General features: G+C 46.7%; 1 long non-coding RNA gene across 3 annotated transcripts in view; it reads right to left on the bottom strand.

Moving 5' to 3' along the window:
* Positions 1-19,542, bottom strand: part of LOC135114446 (uncharacterized) — a 246,405-nt gene that overhangs the window by 172,711 nt on the left and 54,152 nt on the right. The gene's annotated exons all lie outside the window — the stretch shown is intronic.

Genomic DNA, 19,542 nt, shown 5'->3' with positions numbered 1-19,542 from the left:
ACAATAAAACGACAAAAACAAGGCAGCAACAAGAGCAACAAAGAGTCAACAACAGCCGCATAACCACCACCACCACCACCACCACCACCACCACCACCACCGCCATCACCACCACCGGCACCGGCACCTTCACCACCTAACACCCAACAACGCCCAGCCACACGCGCCGCCTCGCTGCTCGTAAAGGTGCCCCGCCGTCCGCTTTATAATTATATATTTACACGAGTCGCCAATTCGCTAAGCCCGGGATGTTACTCGCTGCTGTAATTATATAAGAAACTGCAAACGTGGCCTGTTTAAGTGGATGTGCCATGTAGTACCTGGTGTGTGTGTGTGTGTGTGTGTGTGTGTGTGTGTGTGTGCATTGATACCCTGCGTGCGAAGGCTCCTACATGTAACTTTACGAGGCCAGTAGAGAGTGTGTAAGTGGTGACAATCAGGATCTTTTGTGCGAGAATTATTTTATCTCTGTGCTGAGGTGCCTCCAACACAGTGGCGACATGCACTGGTATTTAACACCCAGCTTGGGAAAAAGTGTAACCTGACGTGTGTGTATGTGTGTGTGTTTATGTGTGTGTGTGTGTGTGTGTGTGTGTGTGTGTGTGTGTGTGTGTGTGTGTGTGTGTGTGTGTGTGTGTGTGTGTGTGTGTGTGTGTGTGTGTGTGAATGGACTCGAGAACACAGGCGCAGCGGAGAATGAAGAGCCACCACATCCACACAAGGACACCACCACCATTTGCCACACTGAAGACACCACACACTCGATACTGAGACAACGGCCTACCTCACCCCTCATCACCCCACCTCACCTCACTCCTTACCCCACCTCACCTCTCTCCACCTCACCCTACCCCAGTCTGTCTCACTTCATCCTTCTCGTGATACAAGATGTGACATGGAACTTCCTGACCTGTGTTTGTGTTTTTATATTTCTTTAATGGGTGGACGCAATGTCATCTTACAACTGTGCTACAATACAATACATAAGGCCATTTTTTATCGCTTTGCTTTTAAGATTCACTTCCCGACGGTGTGTGTGTGTGTGTGTGTGTGTGTGTGTGTGTGTGTGTGTGTGTGTGTGTGTGTGTGTGTGTGTGTGTGTGTGTGTGTGGCGTCCCTGAGGGTCAATGATGGTCTGTGGTTTTTCTCTAAAGAACACTTCGTTACGCGCACTATTTCCAAACACTGACTCATCGTAATTTTATCGTTCATACTGGACCAACGGGGAGACGTGAATATGTTCTTTTCAGCTCACTGACAACCATTTCGCTTTAAAGTTTCTGTTCCTCCTCGCGTTTTACCTCGCCGCATGGATGGTCCTCGTGCTCCTTAAGTGTTTCCCTCGCCTATTTATTCATGGTATAACGGGAAAGCAAACACTCGAAAACTGATGCCAGGAATGATACGATCTCATCCAATACCCGAGCACCGAACAAAAGGAAGGACAAGTGGATCCTTGAGCCTTCCGCACTTAACGCAATACAAGTTTTGAAAAATTGCCTCAAGATACGGACTCCTTTATGCCGCACTACGTGAGGCGCGCACTCCCAGTGGGGTCCTGCCTCCTTTTACTAGGCCCCTTGGCCACACCAGTGGGTCATACCTTCTCCAAGGGCTCACTGCGGCAATGTTACCCTTGTTCGTTGTCCTTCTATTTTAAGGATTAATGTAATTACTGAAGACTTGCAGACCAAGACATTGCCTCATTGTCCACAGTGCTGCATCACGTGGCCTTCACTGCTAAGGTGGTTGACTGACTGACTGGCTGACTGACTGACTGGCTGACTGACTGACTGACTGACTGACTGACTGACTGACTGACTGACTGATTGATAGACTGATTTTCCAGAATGCCTCATTCTAGTGCATGAGGGAAAGTTACATTCCTCTGTATCGAGCCTGTACGGAACAAATACTCGTGAAAGGAGGCACAGAGAGATAGAAGTGTTCAAAGCAATGAATTACTGTCGTTGCAAAAAAAGCAGAAAACATTAACACAGCGTGTAGGTTTGCGAGAAGACTGGTAGGCGACTGAGAGTTGGCGGCATTAGTTACTGTGAAAGATTAATCTCATGGGAAATGACGTTAGCGATTAGGAGAAACTTTAGTCGAGAAAAGAGGTGACACTAAAACATTTACTGCAGGTGAGGAAACGCGAGGCTTGATTAATGGCATGCAGATGGCCAGCAGTCTCTCACTTTTGCGGAAAGGGAGTAACGGGATCCTAAACTTCGCGAGGTAAAAAATGACACTGCAGACCAACAAAACTAAGCACACCTGAAGACTTAAATAAACACGCTGAAAACATGAAGGAAGACGTGCCAAGATAAGGAATACTAATGACACACATATTTCATTTCTCAGGAGATGGTAAAGGAAATCGTGCGAACACTAAGTACCCTCCTCCTGTTCTCTCTCTCTCTCTCTCTCTCTCTCTCTCTCTCTCTCTCTCTCTCTCTCTCTCTCTCTCTCTCTCTGAACCAACTCATGCCAGTGAAGCCATGGCTGTAAACTAATCCAACGCCCCTCCACACTATAATTCGGAGCAGCATCTGAGGCTGCTTATCGTTCATATGTGATAGCTCTCGTTTCTTCCTCTGTGTTTCAATTACTCCGGTCTTCCATACTATACCCAGGTTACTAGGCGGTACAGTGTCCCTGGAACTCAAGATACAGCAGAGGGCATTATAAGTCTGTACAGTCCCTACGTGTTGATGTGCACCCGGCTCTTAGGATAGTAGGCGCTGTGCTTCATCCCAAACTGGGGGAGTGAGGGAGGGCCATTGGTGATAAATGCTTACTTGTCTATCTGACTTGCGTACTCAATAATTCTCTCTCTCTCTCTCTCTCTCTCTCTCTCTCTCTCTCTCTCTCTCTCTCTCTCTCTCTCTCTCTCTCTCTCTCTCTGACGCACATGTAACCGCTCAAAACACACACACACACACACACACACACACACACACACACACACACACACACACACACACACACACACACACACACACACACACATGCCTCCTCTTCCGTCGAGGCACAGCGGCCCGCCGATCCAACAAGCCGCGTGAGGCCGCCGCCACCTCGCAGGGGGCGCACCAATTTACATGGTAATTACGCCTTGTACAGTCAAGTGCGGTTTTAATTGGTCGCATTGCCTTATTACTTTATGCAAGCATTGTTATCTACTTTATTCTTGATGACGAAGGATGGGCTAGGGGAGGGGATGGGAGAAGGGGAAGAGGAGTGCAGGAACGGAAGAAGAATGGAAACCATACAACGACAGATCCTGAGATCAGAAGGAAGCGGGAAGAAGGGAAATTAAGCTATGAAGTGATTGAGCTTGATAAAGGGGGATAAAAGAGGAGAAATGAAAGAGAATAGGATGCTATGGGCCAAGAGCGCATGACCAACACTACTCAGCCAAAGGTGCACTGCTTCCTTCACTGCGATCCGGTGGAAGCCTCTGTATATACTCTGATCAGGAGCGAGACAGCGCCATGACACGGCGAAGATGAAGGAAAGCTTTATCATATTACCAAATCACTGCTCAGGCAAATGTTCTATTTCTACCTTCCTTCCCAATACCCTCAAAGCTAAATAGAAGGAAATCTTCACATTCACAAGAAAATCACAGAGTCTGTACAGCTTACGAGCAAAAAGTGACCGTGTTAGTCAGGAGGCGCTCACCTGCCCTGACTAGAAGACGTCTACTGCTTCAGGTTTTTACTCGTCTTCTCTTTACTTGTTTGTAAGACTTATTTCCCACATCAGATAAGCCAAGACCTGATTCTTATTCGGAATTCCATATCAATGTTCACCCAAGAAGTCTAATGATTCAGACGTACGTACTTACGAGAACATGAGCTTGTTGAGAAGCTACAATCATGCGACACAAAGAAATTCACATTTTCTATTAACAAATCCAACTTCTATAGCCATACACCACAAAATTAAATACATAAAAAAAAATTCACATGTGTTTAAATAGCAGGGGGTTAGAAATAAACTCAAAATGGTTATACTCCATATCTCCCTGCAAAGAGGATGAAATAATGGCGATTTTGATGATATGCATCCTAGGGAACACAACGCATGAAAATGTGCCGAAAGTGTGAGGCTTGGAGCTGTGATGAGAGAAGGAAGCACGCAGCTGCCCAGCACGTAGAAGTAAACTGGCCATGAGAATAGTAATTGAAATGAGTGATGCAACACTGCGTCTGAGATGAAGCGACTGGGAAGGGTAGTGAGAGGAAATGATGAGATGAATAGCTTGTAAGGCGCCCAAGTTTGGCGCTGGTGTGACAATGACTCACAAGTGAATGTGTATATGTACGCATTTTATTGTTGTTTAAAACCACCACATGTTTTTACATATATACTTATTTCAAGACAGCTATTTAAGTTTACATACTGTGTTGAGTAACACAACTTCTTGGCACAAGAAACATACGTGTTGGAAGGTCTGCAGCTAAACGGAGCAGAGCAGATGCTGAAATTATGAAGTAAAAGTTGTAAGTTCTTATTGACGCAGTGTGAACGGCGCTATTCCAGTGATGTAATCTGGAAGAAGCAGCGTGTACTAGTGGTGAATGAAGGCGGCGGTGGTGGTGGTGGTAAGTGCCTGCTATAAAAGTGGCGGCAACACCTGATGCTAATGATTATTTCTAAAACAGCTATTTTTGGTTGACCGATTCCCTGTGTAGTTTCCTGGAATGAGTTGCCTTCATGTGTGGCTTTGGCAAACTGCATGAGGCAGTGTGTACGTGTTTGAGAAGTAGCAAAAACCTGATATTTCTTTAGTACCGACCGCAAGAGGATAAATTCACTTTTCCGGTTAACGGGCGGGCATGGGTCAGTAACTTTATCCGCATCGCATTACACCACGTCCGAGGTTATCAACAACAAGTGAGGGGAAAAAAAAAGCTAGCCTGTGGTTATATTGAATAAATAAAGAATGACTGATGAACTAACCTGCTCAAACCCAGTGGTAGCAGCGGATGTTGCAGGTCACGCGTGGCCAGTTCTACCCTCAACTTCCTTTACTGCCACGACAAGGCAAGCAAAATACACAAAACACATGAGAACACTTTCCGCGGTACGCCAAACTGCGCAAAGATTCACATCCTAACCTGCCCTGGATATCTTCTTCAAGTGTTCCTTTATCGCAGACAATGACAACGATACCGCATCTCACAGTGACATTGCAGTAGAAGTCAGTTCGTAAGTAATGGATGAGGAGGAGGAGGAGGAGGAGGAGGAGGAGGAGGAGGAGGAGGAGGAGGAGGAGGAGGAGGAGGAGGAGGAGGAGGAGGAGGAGGTTACGAACATTAATCCCTTGAATGAATCGATCAAAGAGTTCATTCTGACTGGTGTTTGAATGACTGCACAACGCGAGGGTAGAGGAGAGGAAAGTAGTGTCTTATGTGTGGGGGGGAATGAGGGGCGGGAGTGTGGAGTGTGGAGTGCAGAGGTGGGGGCAGTGGTAGGGGTGTGAGTAGAGGGTGGGATGATGCAAGGTGAAGGGTTTTGAGAGGCAAGTCTTAGGAATGTTTAATGTCATCACTTTCTCTGTGTCTGCAGTGTTCATCTTTTATAAATGAATTGATGAATATATTAATAAAATGTAATAATAATAATAATAACAATAATAACAATAATAATAATAATAATAATAATAACATCAATAATAGTATAGTGAAGATACTTTCTCCTGCAGGCGAGCCAAGACAGGAGCAATACGGTGCACTCCCTCCCCCTCGAACGAAAAATCGGTAAATGCAATAATCAATAAAGGGAACAGCTGTCCGCACCAATACATAACGCCCCTCAACGGCCAGCCACGTGTGTGAAGTCTGACACTAACCGGAGGGAAATGATTTAATCGGCAAACTGTTTTCCTCTATACAGTAACACAACGGGCGGCAGGAATTCACAGCACGGTTAATGAGTCGAAAGTGGAAGTTATTAAACTAAAGTGGATTTTGCAAATGACAGGAAGTTTCAGTTAAATTTGAATCACGTCAGTTGAAGAGAATACATAAAATGGGGAGAAAACTGTGTCATCCACATAAAGTCGTCCTTTTCAAGTGTATAAAAGTAAACAGAAGGAAGAATAGTAGAGAAATAAGTTGCATGCATTACCCAGGAAAGGTCAGACCGAGAGGCAGCGACACACCCCCTCAGGCTCCACTTCCCCGCACACCAGGAGAAATAATGGCTGTCTTTACTTCTTCGATATATTCAGGGAGGGCAACGAGGCGAGCCCTTCACGCGGGTCAAGTACGTCCTGCGGGAGGAAGACTGACAGACGGCCAAACAGGCGGACAGACGGACAGGAGCCCACCACTCCGTCTCCCTGGTCGTGGGAATGACGGTCACACGCCTCCGCACCGCACAAAACGCTTCCCCATTTGCATAATTGCACAAAGCCATGAAAATAAGCAAATAATGCACCTTGGCTGAGTGAGCTACATCTTGGTGCTCTTTTAGTAATATAACACAGATAAAACTCCCGGCGCGCTGCTTGACGGCACCTTTAATGCCACCACACGCCTGCGTCCCACTATAGAGAGACTCGTGTTACCTGAGCCACAGAAATATTACCGCCGCTCCTTGTCACGGTATATGCCATTAGTGCAGCTTGCTATTACCGACACATCTCCTCAAGAAAACCTGTCCATCACCACCACCACCACCACCACCGCCACCACCACCACAAGCACCTCCACCGCCACCCTCACCATAAACAACAGGCTGCAACGAAAACCACCACCCCGCCAGCCCTAACATCACCACCAACACTGCCGGCAAACACAATAACTAAGTAAAATATTCACGACCTCAAGGCTCCAGCATCGTAAGAATAGTGAGCAGGAAAGTTCTCAGCGCTGCGAGGCCTTGTTTCTATTCATGGTGGCGAGCGGTGGCGTGCGAGGAACCATCAGCCAAATCCGGGAAGCTGTGATCACCTGTAGTTTTCGCGTTGATGGCTCCTCGCCCTGCGTGCGCCGCCTGGCTAAGGGCACGCCGCCGACCCCTCGTCACGCTGAGCCAGGTACAGTGATACGCCTCGCTCTACTGCCTTGTGATACAGCAAGACGCCTCCTGTACCTGCAAGGATCAGTTCTTCACGAGTTTCCGGAATTTCTTTTTCTCCTGCCCCGCTAGTCTACTTCCGTCTCCCTGCATCCACGAGTGACGTTTCCTTTCTGAGTTTTTGTTTTTATGTAGGTCTCAGTCTCTTGAGACACAGTCCAGTGTCTTCTGTGGCTACTAAGGGCCAGTACTTCAGGGGTTTCTCTTTCTGATGCCCCACAAGTCTCTCTTCACCCACAAGTGTCATTTCCTTACCAGGTTTTTTGTTTTCGTGTAAAAAGCCTCAAGCCTGCTTATTACCCGTGTCCACTTGAGGGTAAAGTGCTGTCGAGAGAGTTGTCGACAGTGACGATTGCAAGTGGTTGTGTGGCTATCGAAAGAGCTGCCTCAAGTAGACATGGGCCTTTCGTGCTCTCTGTGGGCGGGCGTCAAAGGCTTCATTCATTTGGCTGTTTTCTTACGATCATTATTGTGCTTCGGAGAGACTCGGATAACATGGACAAAGAAGATGCATGAGTTACGGGCTTTTCACTATCATCAGACTCTTCTTCTCACTTCATATATATATATATATATATATATATATATATATATATATATATATATATATATATATATATATATATATATATATATATATATATATATATATATATATATATATATATATATAAAACCAATCTTATCACGCGTGCATGTTAGGCAATCACACAGTAGCAGCTGTAAGCTTCTGAAGGATGGTACTGTACGTAACTCTCAGTTTTCCCACCTTTCTGAGTAGGAAAGAGACATCTCATGCTCCCATCAGTACATTTGACTTAAGCACTCCATCCATCAACGAGACAGACCATTATACATAAATGCAGTAACCTCTCTTCTTCACTGACGTCCATTTCCTTCCGTCAGGCATCCTCGGCTTATCTCTTATCTCTTTCGTAAAACGTTCATAATAAGTCCCCATATCAATTTCGATAAGGGCTCCTCTGAATCACCCACATATTCTGCCGCACCCTCCTCGGCCCCAGATCCCGCTGCCCTGCCTTATATGGGGCAAGCCTCCAGTGTGGAGGGAGACTGTAAACATAAACCAATGGTGAACAGGCCCTCATCAACTCCTCTCCTCTCACTGACTCTTATAATCTTAGTTTCAGCCGCACTGCTTCATCACTTGCTACTTTCTACTGTCCTTATAATAGTCACTTCCACCTAACTTGGTAAATGCATCCCCGTACCTCACCCTTCTGGAGGCTCCTCCACATTATAAACACCACACATAAACAACTGATCCCTTTCTCGTTCTCGTGCCAATTACTCTATATCTTCAGTCTGTGCTGGAGGGGGGAGGGAGGGACGGGAGATGAGAGATTGTGTCTATGTAGAGTGCAACAGATCACTACACGTATTAAATGTGACAACAACACTAAAACTCTATGATCTACTGACACTCGTATTGTTGTCGACGCTGCTTCCAAGTCTCAGTACAGATTTATGCCCGACAGTTGTACTCGCTCTCTTTATATGGGAACATTTCTCAACCAGTGAACGTTCGCGGTCTGCCTTGAGGGTGCCGCGTTACATCTGGTGCCCACGTACCGTGTTCAAGGTCGGTCTAGGATGATTGGTGTTGCCGCAATCACCTCTTGATGGTAAAATTTCCTCACACGTACACGCACACGCACATACGTAAGTCTATAACGAGACTGTGAACAAGGTCAGTTGCTCCGAACGTAAACTTGGGATGCCGCGGGGAAGGAGACACGCCCAAATAGTGTCCACATGTGTGAGTGAGACTGCTTCTGCTACAGCTACAACTGTTGTTACTACTGTTATTGCTACTATTTTAATTTTCTTAACGTGAAACCATATTACCCTTGTGAACACCGCATTGGTCTTTCCTGAATATATCACAGTCAGACGAACACTTAGGAACATTTTACTTACTGGACAGGTAGTCATGGTTTCATTTACAAGAATATTTGCATATCCAAAGTTTTAAAAAGAGATAAAAACTTAATAAAGTCACCATTTTTTAAACATACATGAACACAGCAATCGAGACATATTCGTACAGAGAGCGGCTGTAACCACCATATGACTCTATGTAATAAAATTGATATAATCATCAGACACGAAAAATATGAAAAACAGAGGCCATTACTGCGAGCGCGGCATCCGGTAACCCGAGGCGCCGCGGGGGGCACACCACGGCCCCGCACCTGCCGTAACTCAGACCACCTGTTGACAGCCTCTTCTGGACCAGTGGCAGCTTCGCGATCAGGGATTCCACTCAGAGAATCCCTCGTCTTCGAATGTCAGGTAAAGAGATGTGCAAAAGGTGCGGCATGTCCTGTGGCACTCGCTGCTGGGATGTACACACACTTACACACTTACACACACACACACACACACACACACACACACACACACACACACACACACACACACACACACACACTAATTAGCCAATATAACAGGTACTACAGGCGGGTGGCGATGAAGGCTAGGTGATGAATGCAAGGTGGCGGTGACGGCGGCGCGGCGGAGCACGTCCCGGCACCAGCTCAAGACATCGTGTTTATGGGCGCATGGGGGGAAGCACCAGAATCGAATATGAAAACGCGGCCGTCGGGACCCTGCTCGGGCAACTTCTCATCGCCAGCCACAAGCACTATACCGCCGCCGACAACCCCACACTCTCTAAAAGTCCCTCTGAGGCTTACGATGAATACGAAAAATGTTGAGGAATAAGAGTGCAGGTTAGGATGCAGGGCAGGTATTGTAATCTCCGCTGTTCACTCGGGTATTAGTACAAAAAAAAAAAAATCAACGACTTCAAAGCTCAGATTATGTGAGATTATGTATATGTAAAGAAGATAAGCAGGACCAGCAGGTGGAGTCTTTGTACTTGTAGGTATAGGATGATGTGTGGTAAGACGGTGGGGCCAAATTGTATGAAACGTATGATCATTCACTATCTGCTGGAATGTTTTGTTAACGAATGAGACTTGACAGATGCGACTTTTTTTCCGTAAGATCATTGACAATGGATTTTTTTCTTTTAAACTCTATATAAATACAGTATACTATATAAAATGAATTAATATCAAAACGCATACAACTGTAGAAATGGACAAATATGTTTTCGAGGGGAATGAGTGGTTGTGGGTGGGTGGATGAGTGAGTGGGTAGGCGGGTGAGTATGCAATCAACAGTTCCACAAGTTGTTTCTTGATTACATGGTAAAACACAAAACACTTGAGAAAAAAAAAAAACATTAAGAATGAGTTGTCTGCATACTTTAGCAATGCAAGAAGACTCCAAGAAAAATCAAGTAAACGATGAAGGGTTAAGCTGAATATCAAAAAAATATATAAAGAAAGGAATATGAACACGAGAGGAGTGCAATCAAGTTCTGGTTCACTTTTACGTAAATCGGACCATGATCACCGCGGTCGTGTTTTACTCGGGGACGCACACGCACGAAATTAATAACCACAGTATCAAATCCTGATCTTGATGCAAACCGAGATATAGGAATCATGGCCAGATTAACAACTTGGCCCGGGGAGCTGCGAGGTCTGTCTCGTGGAGGTGGAGAGCCAGGCGGGGGCTTCAAGCTTTACGGCAGAATAATAATGCACTGTATATCACTCAGCTATTGAATATAAATGTGAAACCTGATGAGAAACTAAATGGTAGCTCAGCTGTCAAGGAACAAGTGCTATTATGGAAGAAGTATCCGGTTTAGCCTGAGATTTTTGGGAGCATTTTCTTTTTCCATCGCGCAATTCGTTACAGCAATGTCCTCTTTATTCAATAGACCCCGAGCTGTGTGTGTGTGTGTGTGTGTGTGTGTGTGTGTGTGTGTGTGTGTGTGTGTGTGTGTGTGTGTGTGTGTGTGTATTTTTTTTTTTTTTTTTTGTGTGTGTGTGTGTCAGAACGCGCATTGTATTTATAAATGTAGCGCAGTTGACGATGAACAGACTCGGATGACAAATGTTCCGGGGCCTCGAACACCCTAGTCTGCTTCGACACTTCTCTGTGGTGGTGTATGGCGTCGTTGCTGTGGTGCTTTAAATCAAAGATCACTCAGTCTTCCGTTTACTCAGTGCAGCATCAAATTATGTACTAATGCCTATTTTATATTTCGTAGAGTTATTTAATTATAGATAACTCTCTTAACAATAACCTGTGTTCCATTACTCGCCTCGTGGCCCCATGGTTGCGAATTCTATCCTGTCTCAATACTGTGGAGGTGGGAGGTGACGCTCTCACGCCACGACCGCACGATCTCACTGATGGGGGATCGTAACTCATCTTCCAAATTTTTTTTATGACGTGCCTCCATCCAAAATCTTGTAACTCATTTTGTCAGATTGAGCACAAATGTCTGATAGTGTATCAATTCTAATTTAACCTACACTAAACGTTTCTCAAGTCTTCCTCTTCTCTTTTTGCATCCAACAACTTCGATTCTTTTAAGAGGAGATAATCAAGACACCTCGTGAACTAAACTGGCTCGTCTTATTATACTAGTAACAATTCAGCTTTCACTCATTAGAGGTACTGAGATTACTTAGAATATCTAACACACAATCAGTTTAGGACCCGCACCACAGACGCACTTTGTTGTTAAATAAATCGTAGATGTAGGCAAAAACATCAAGTCCAAAGTTCAGGTACAGCCGCTAATGAGGAGCAAAACGCGCAGGTGATCCGAGAGGGAGGAGTCCTGTGACAATCTGAATAGTGAGCCAGTTCTGCTGAGGTGACGATGATGATGCTGATGGCCAAGCTGATAATGCTGCTGCTGCTGCTGTTGTTGTTGTTGCTGTTGCTGTTGTTGTTGCTGCATCTGTTGCCATTTATTACTGATGTTAGTGCTTAGTGCTGCTTCTGATGATGATGATGATGATGATGATGATGATGATGATGATGATGATGAATTACATACACTATCTCCAGCAGGACAATCAATCAGCCACCGCTTCAACCCGTCACCATTAACACTACTCTCCCTTTGGCCTCCTGCTCCACCTGAAGATCGTGCACTGGAGAGAGAGAGAGAGAGAGAGAGAGAGAGAGAGAGAGAGAGAGAGAGAGAGAGAGAGAGAGAGAGAGAGAGAGAGAGAGAGAGAGTGGATGAATGGTGCAGTATATAAGCATATAATGTTATGGTAAACGGTAAGAGCTTGCGTGCGCTTCTCGTATGAAAGCAGACAGTAAATCCCAGACATAACATAGTAACTATCCAAGAAGAAAGTTAAATCAACATCAAACACCTCAGAAAAGAAAACGAGTAACCATCAGCACCACCACCACCACCACCACCACCACCACAAGCAGTCACGGAGGAGGCGGCGCAGGAGGCTAAGCAGTAGGGGATAAGACCAGCCACTCAGCACGAAGGACTGGTATACCTTTTCTGGGGCTCCCTGACGTCAGTGCTTGTGGTGTCTGGCTCGTCTTATTCATGCTCTCCGGCGGTTAATTAGTAAAACACAGACCTACACTGGCGGTTCCTGGCCCTGCCCCGTCCCGCCCACCTCATACCGCCGTAAACAAGGGTAGAGCCTCCTCCTCTTCCTCCTCCTCCTCATCTTCTCTCTCTCTCTCTCTCTCTCTCTCTCTCTCTCTCTCTCTCTCTCTCTCTCTCTCTCTCTCTCTCTCTCTCTCTCTCTCCGCCGCCTGCTTCCCAGTCACGTCACCTTCGTTCATATGCCTTGTGTTTTACTCCTCGTCTCAAGAGAGCGCGTGGTTATTTGCCCGATGCACTGATGTGTTTATTACAATAATCAACCATTTTCTTTCTTTATTGACATTCTTGTAAGCCATCTTCTACGTGGCTTGATATTCTTTGTGAGTTTACTTTCAATTTATAGGATGTCCTTGGCAGCTGAGGCGACGCAACAGCAACAGCCATCTCGTGATATTACAGAAGCGACGGGCTGTAGTCAGCGTGGTGAAATATCCCCTAACACCTCAACGGAACATAACCTGAACGCGTGTGCATGTGAAATATTGCGACGAACTTGATCAAGACGAGAGATCGGTGCCAAGGTCAGGGAAGGTGCCAAGGTCTCGGTCAGGGGTACTCCTCCTCCAGCAGTGGGTCACGCAGCGAATGAATGGTGCCTCAGACGACGCGGTAAAAACTAGACACTGGTCGGACGTGGCGAGCGCGCGTCTAGCGGCCCTTCCTCGAGACACATCAAGGAGCCGCCGTTCCTCTCCCCTCAATAATTCCTCATCCACTGGCGCACGACACTGACTGTAGCACACGTGAAGCTTAAGATGGAGGCTGTACGAGGAGCGGGACAGGCGAAGAGAGGGAGAGCAGTGAGAGGGAGAGAGGAGACACCTGTTGAAGAGTTCAGGGGCAAGACCCAAGCCAGCAGGTGGAGGTGAGTCAACAGGTCCTTGCGCCGCGCCTACAGGTTTCTCGTCGTGCAAGTTCAGGTGCGTCAGGGGCGGGACCGGCCAACCTCTGTCTGCCGTGCACCCAAACATATATAAGAACGTGGCTTATATTAGCCAACAAAACAGTATCCTGATATTCTATCTGCCACAATAGTACGATGCTTTTCAACGTTACGATACGCGAACAAAAAATAAAAAAAAGTAGCGAGCAACTGTTTCTTTACGCTTCTTAAATGATAGCATCCGCTGCCCAGAAGACCAATGAACAAGTCTTATCGACCAGGAAATGTGAGAACTCCAGCAACTCCACCAGAAGTCAAACACACAAAAACCTTCCCTCGACTCCGGGCCCGCGGAGATGTGCGATAGCCTCAGTAACCCATGTAGTGGTAACCCGACACACGCGGGACCGAGCATGGCAGTAGCATCCAAAAACTCTCATTCGGTTTGGCAGTGGTCACTGAGACTGAGCCAACCTGAGAGCATACCAATGATTCGTATCAAGGTTGAAAAACAAGACTCAGGTTTCACACCGGCGGAGCACCATCGCTCACCCCTCGCACAAACTTATCCCGCCTCGTCCCAGCTACATCTGATAACTTTGACCTACGCCTACCCCTCCTCTCCTTCCTTCCCCCAAAACTTTTACTCAATCCTTATGCGTCTTACTCTAATAAACCTTTTGCATGCTGGGACCATTTAACTTAACCACTTTACGAGTCTGTGGTCGTGCGAATCGATAAATTACTCCAGAAAATATAACTCTTTTTCAATCTACCAGCTAGCAATTAGGAAATAAATCAAGGAGTACAAAAAACGGAGGCGGCGGCGGCGGCGGTTGCTCTGCCTGGTAAACAAGTGAGCAGCGGCGGCCACTGAGCAGCCCGGGGTAATTTTGTTCATGGCGAAATACATTATTAATTATCTTAATACATCGCTGTCTTGTAAAAATGTTCCCCATCTAGAAGCAAAATAAAACCTTGAGTATTGGGTGGAAGATTATTATTTGGTGGTAATGGCAGCGAAGGTTAACGAAGCTTCACCGCTGGATGTGGGACTCCAGGGTTCTAAAAATGCTTCCATTACTACATTTTAATTCAGTCTGGAGATAAGCGGCGCTCAGACCAGCGTTGCTAATGACAGCCTCCCGCAGCTGTCCGTGGCCGGGACAGGCACATCAGCCTTCCTCCTCAGAAACTACTAAGTGGCCATTACGCCGTGTGCGGGGTCGTGGCCGGGATGGCGGCGGAACACTCGTCTTCTATCTGTGTCATCGCAGAGGCAGCCACGTCGTCGCGGCCGCAGGGGCGGGAGGGACGCGGCCCAGGGTTAGCAACATTGCCAGGATCACCACTGCCGCTTCTGGCCGTCTTGACCACACAAATTTTCGCTCGCTCGCCTTCTTATCGCTCAACTAAGCTCGCCATTTTCATCTCAGCAAGTCACTGCCCCAGTAAGTGTCCTCCAGACTCAATTGAACAAATATGGCACTGCATGGAGTCATTGCTCATCTTTTTTTTCTTTTCGTGTATGTGTGTGTATAAAGGTGGCCGCTGACAGACGCGGCCGCGGACTGCGGCCGGGCACGGGGCGAGCAAGATCAAGCCCGCAGATAATGCACTGAACTTGAAATATCCTGAAAGGCCGGAGTAAAAAAGGGTCCCTATGTGCGGGGTCGAGCCAGCCTCCGCGCATTCTGTGATAAAGTACAGCCTCAGGCGGGACAAGAAATGCTGTAATCTTGCTTTCTACTATCTTTTCATCCATTTTTATTCAAGCCCGGACCCTTTCAACCCTTTTGCCGACTGGCCCGAACGCCCAACAAAAGAATTCTTTATCGTCGTGTCATTTTGGATTTTCGTGGAGGTAGTGAGTCTGTGGAGGGAGATCTCGGCCGATAGTGAAGGTCCTGGCAGACAGAGATGGATCGCTCCCACACAGGGACAAATATGGCAGTCAGCGGGTTGAATATCCCACGGGAGGGAACCTTGATATACACTCTCCCCGGCTCCGATGATATCACGGGGGAAAAGCGTCCAAGGGAAAGGTACCAAAGGCCGGCAGCCATCGCGGTGATAACGATCGACATACCTAATTACTTCATTTTTCTTCGCACCCTGTGGAGACTCGAGGCTTGAAACGGGTAGGGGCGAGATTATGGATCAAATTAGTTCATTGCTGATCCAGATATAATCGTACTAATCAATAATGCAAAACAGGTTGGTATTTCCTTGAATCCGATCATAAAAATGTATCTGGGTTAATAACTCGCAGCTGAGAGAAAAAAAAAAAAGATATTCGAGCATACTTAATTTTTTTATTCTAATATTAATCCGATTTTTCCTTCCATTTCTTTCTTCCAAACGTGTCTGGGAAGGGTAGGGTTGAGGCTGGGTACAAGGAGGCAGGAAAGGGGCGGCCGAAGGGTAAGGTGGGAGGGGCATTAAGGGAGTATGAAACGGAGAATCAATAGGGACTTCTAAAAACTGTCTTGGGGCGACCACTTGGGATTCATGGCCGAGTTTTGAGGCTGTCGAGGAGTTTGTAAAGAGACGCCACTCGTCCGCTCCTTATCCAGGCCGTCCCCCGCCCCGCCTCCGCCCTCTTGGAGCAGCAGGTTGGCAGGGCGGCGGGGAGACAGGTTCAGGCGAGGAGTATCATACATTTCCCAAGGACTCAGAGACACGCTTTTTGTGGACTCGGATGCAGCCTCGGGTCCTTTTGTTTGCCAATACTACGCATCCTTATTATTTGTAGTAAAGACTCAATAAGAAATCCTTCGGCCTGTCAAACCATTGTCGCTGAGCATAAAATAGTGAGCGAGTTTGAAAGCTCCCCGTGTGGCTCTTAAAGACTCGGAAATATTATTATTTCTTGTACTACTGCTAATGCTATGAGTATAATTTTTATTATTTTCTTATTTTTATTACTGATTTTGTTAATTTGCGGGACAGTCATATTCTTAAGGACTGAACTTTTTCTTTTTTCTCGTAACGATTATTGCTAGCACCACTATTTTTGTCCTCCTCTAATTCTTACAGTTGATTCTGCTGTTATGAGGGATCCAGTCATGCCTTTCAAGGACTAATTAGCGCTACAATTTATATGGATTTACTTTTTGGTTACTAATTCTACGACAATTTTTTATCCTCTTCTCATTCTTCCAACTAATTTTACTATTTTTTTGGGACCCATTCATGTTCTTACTGTGTCTAAACCCTAGTGTGTGCGGGTACTGGCAAGTGTCGGTAGGTGGTGTCAGGTGTGTGTGGATACTGGGAGGTGCCTATGTATATGTGGCAGGTATTGTCAAGCACCTATAGGGGTTGTATAAGCTGTGTGTGGGCAGTGGCAGCCATACGGGATCCCTTCGATAGGCACTGTCGCTATTGTGGGTGGTTACTGATAGCTTTGTGTGGGTACTGGTGTGGTTGGGAGGTCTGCACAGTGAGCCGAAGTGGATGTGTGATTGTTAAACGGTATGAATGCAATGAAATGAGAGTAATTCGTGTTTTAAAATGCCCGTGTGTGTGTGTGTGTGTGTGTGTGTGTGTGTGTGTGTGTGTGTGTGTGTGTGTGTGTGTGTGTGTGTGTGTGTGTGTGTGTGTGTGTGTGTGTGTGTGTGTGTGTGTGTGTGTGTGTGTGTGTGTGTGTGTACTAGGTACTGTAGCCACTTCCAGACTTTCCTCAGCGCGTGGTATGAACCGTAAGCATGATGGTGCGTGCTTACAGTTTCTAAGCCCAAGGAGCGTGCGTGCTGATTCTGTATAGGGTTGAATTCACATCACCCAGACCTTACATACGAAAAAAAAAAAGAAGCTCTCTCCCTCTCCTTCCTTTCTCTTCTTTCGCTTGCACAAATTCACTCAGCAATTATAACTTTTTCCCTCTGATTCGGTGAGCCTTTTGTTGCAAAGCTGAACATAACAGAGCGCGTTGCCTTCCCAGTCACCCTATGTCTGCCTTCACCCTGCAATTTGAGATCAGAGCCGTTCACTTATCTCCCCTCCGTGCCCACTACCAGGCAGACGCACACACGGCTGCCCACTCTCTCGCTCCCGTTCCGTCCGTTCCGTTGCTTTCACGTTATTTCGCTCGCCCGGGTCACACACGCCCCCAGCATCAGGTCAGCGTCCACACCTCCCTCACGCCTCCACGATGGTTGTATTACCTCGTGTTTCATGCTGGCTATTTAATTTTGTTCTGTTTTGTTTTGTTGGGAGTGGCTCTCTCTCTCTCTCTCTCTCTCTCTCTCTCTCTCTCTCTCTCTCTCTCTCTCTCTCTCTCTCTCTCTCTCTCTCTCTCTCTCTCCATCCACGAAAAATTTTCCGTCACTATTTCCGACGACGTGAAGTTTCACAAATATTTCTCAAACTTTTCATCCATAGCAATATTTCTATTCGTGTGATATATATATATATATATATATATATATATATATATATATATATATATATATATATATATATATATATATATATATATATATATATATATATATATATATATATATATATATATAATATGAAAACGTTTTAATGGAATGGTGGTCATCAGTATGTTCATGCAAATTAAACTTTACATAATCGTACGCTGTATGAACACGAACACATGAGCAACGTGACAGTATTTACACGCCTGTATGATAATGGATAATGTTTATATGCTTTTCAAATTGTGTATGAAGAACACTAATCCTACAGATTCTATTTTCTAGCTACCACGCCAGATTAACATTCCCTTTCCCTGCGGACGCGCTCCTCGGGGCCAGTGTGGCAGCGGCTTAGTCCTTCTTCCATTAGCATCAGGCTGGCGGAAGAATCCCTCACTAACACCCAATAGCTGCCACCATCACCCTCAGTTAACCAGTCCTGCGCCGAGGAACGAGAACCACCTGCCTTATTACAAGAGCCACTGTCTACCTGTCCCGGGGCCGCCACGCTCTCCGTGCCGCGGCACATGCGGTAGCTGCCTTCACTGTTGTTCATGTGTACAGGCAAGACAGGCCGCACCTCCCACCCGCCACGCCGGCCTCCCCGCCAGCTACGTCTTGGAACGAAAAGAAAACACTTTTAAACGAGTTTCTCCATGGTAGTGGTGGTGGTAGTAGTGGTGGTGGTGGTGGTGGTGGTGGTGGTGGTGGTGGAGGTGGTGGTGTGGTGATGGTGGTGGAGGTAGTGACCCTCCTCCCGCAGCTACAACACGGCGCCACGCCCTCTGATCTGCTGCGGCAGCACTCAGGCCGCTCTTAGACTGCAAACCTCTGCCCTCGGGTACGACCAGGTGTGCTGAATATTTACCTGGCAAGCAGCCTTGATTACCCGCAGCCCGCAGGCCTTCCCCGCTGCCCGGACAGAAGTGCTTCCCCGGCTCATGTTTCGCCCCTGGGGCCAGAAAGGAGTGCAGCGTGGGTCCCTCACGCATCACATTTCCAGTCATTACCAGCACAAAAAAACTAGACTCTGGTGACAGGTGAGGAGAGGCGAGGCGGCAACACGGCCTTTATTACACGCTCGTAATTACGTAGGTCGGCCATTAGCGCCTTCACCGCCTCCTCTGAACACCTGATTACTGCCGATGGGCGACGCCAGTGTTGGAGGGTAGAGGGAGAATTTCTACCTGCCATGACAAGGTAACACAGGTGGTATTAGAGGCGTAACTTTCCTTTCACTGGCAGTAATTGACTAGAAGCAGAATGAGGTAGTAAGGTAAGTATGAGGCACACGAGGGTTTATGTTAGAAGCCATGGCGGGATGCAGTACGCTGAGGAGTGAGAGGGAGGAGGGAGAGGGGAGAGTACAGAGGGGAGAGGACAGAGGGGAGTGGGGGGGACAGAGGGTGGGTGTGAACCTGTTCGGGTTATGACGGCCAATCAGGGTCTGGTTGTGGACCTTATTGTTCTAAAGGGGAAAGGAGCCTCCCTCTACTCCTTCTGGGACAACCTCACTAAGCTCCCTTCTTGATCTTTTGTTCTCTCTCTCTCTCTCTCTCTCTCTCTCTCTCTCTCTCTCTCTCTCTCTCTCTCTCTCT

The sequence above is a fragment of the Scylla paramamosain genome, chromosome 27, assembly GCF_035594125.1.
Source record: "Scylla paramamosain isolate STU-SP2022 chromosome 27, ASM3559412v1, whole genome shotgun sequence".
Classification (NCBI taxonomy): Eukaryota; Metazoa; Arthropoda; class Malacostraca; order Decapoda; family Portunidae; genus Scylla; species Scylla paramamosain.
The sequence above is the reverse complement of the archived record's forward strand: the minus strand, read 5'-3'. Positions and strand labels throughout refer to the sequence as shown.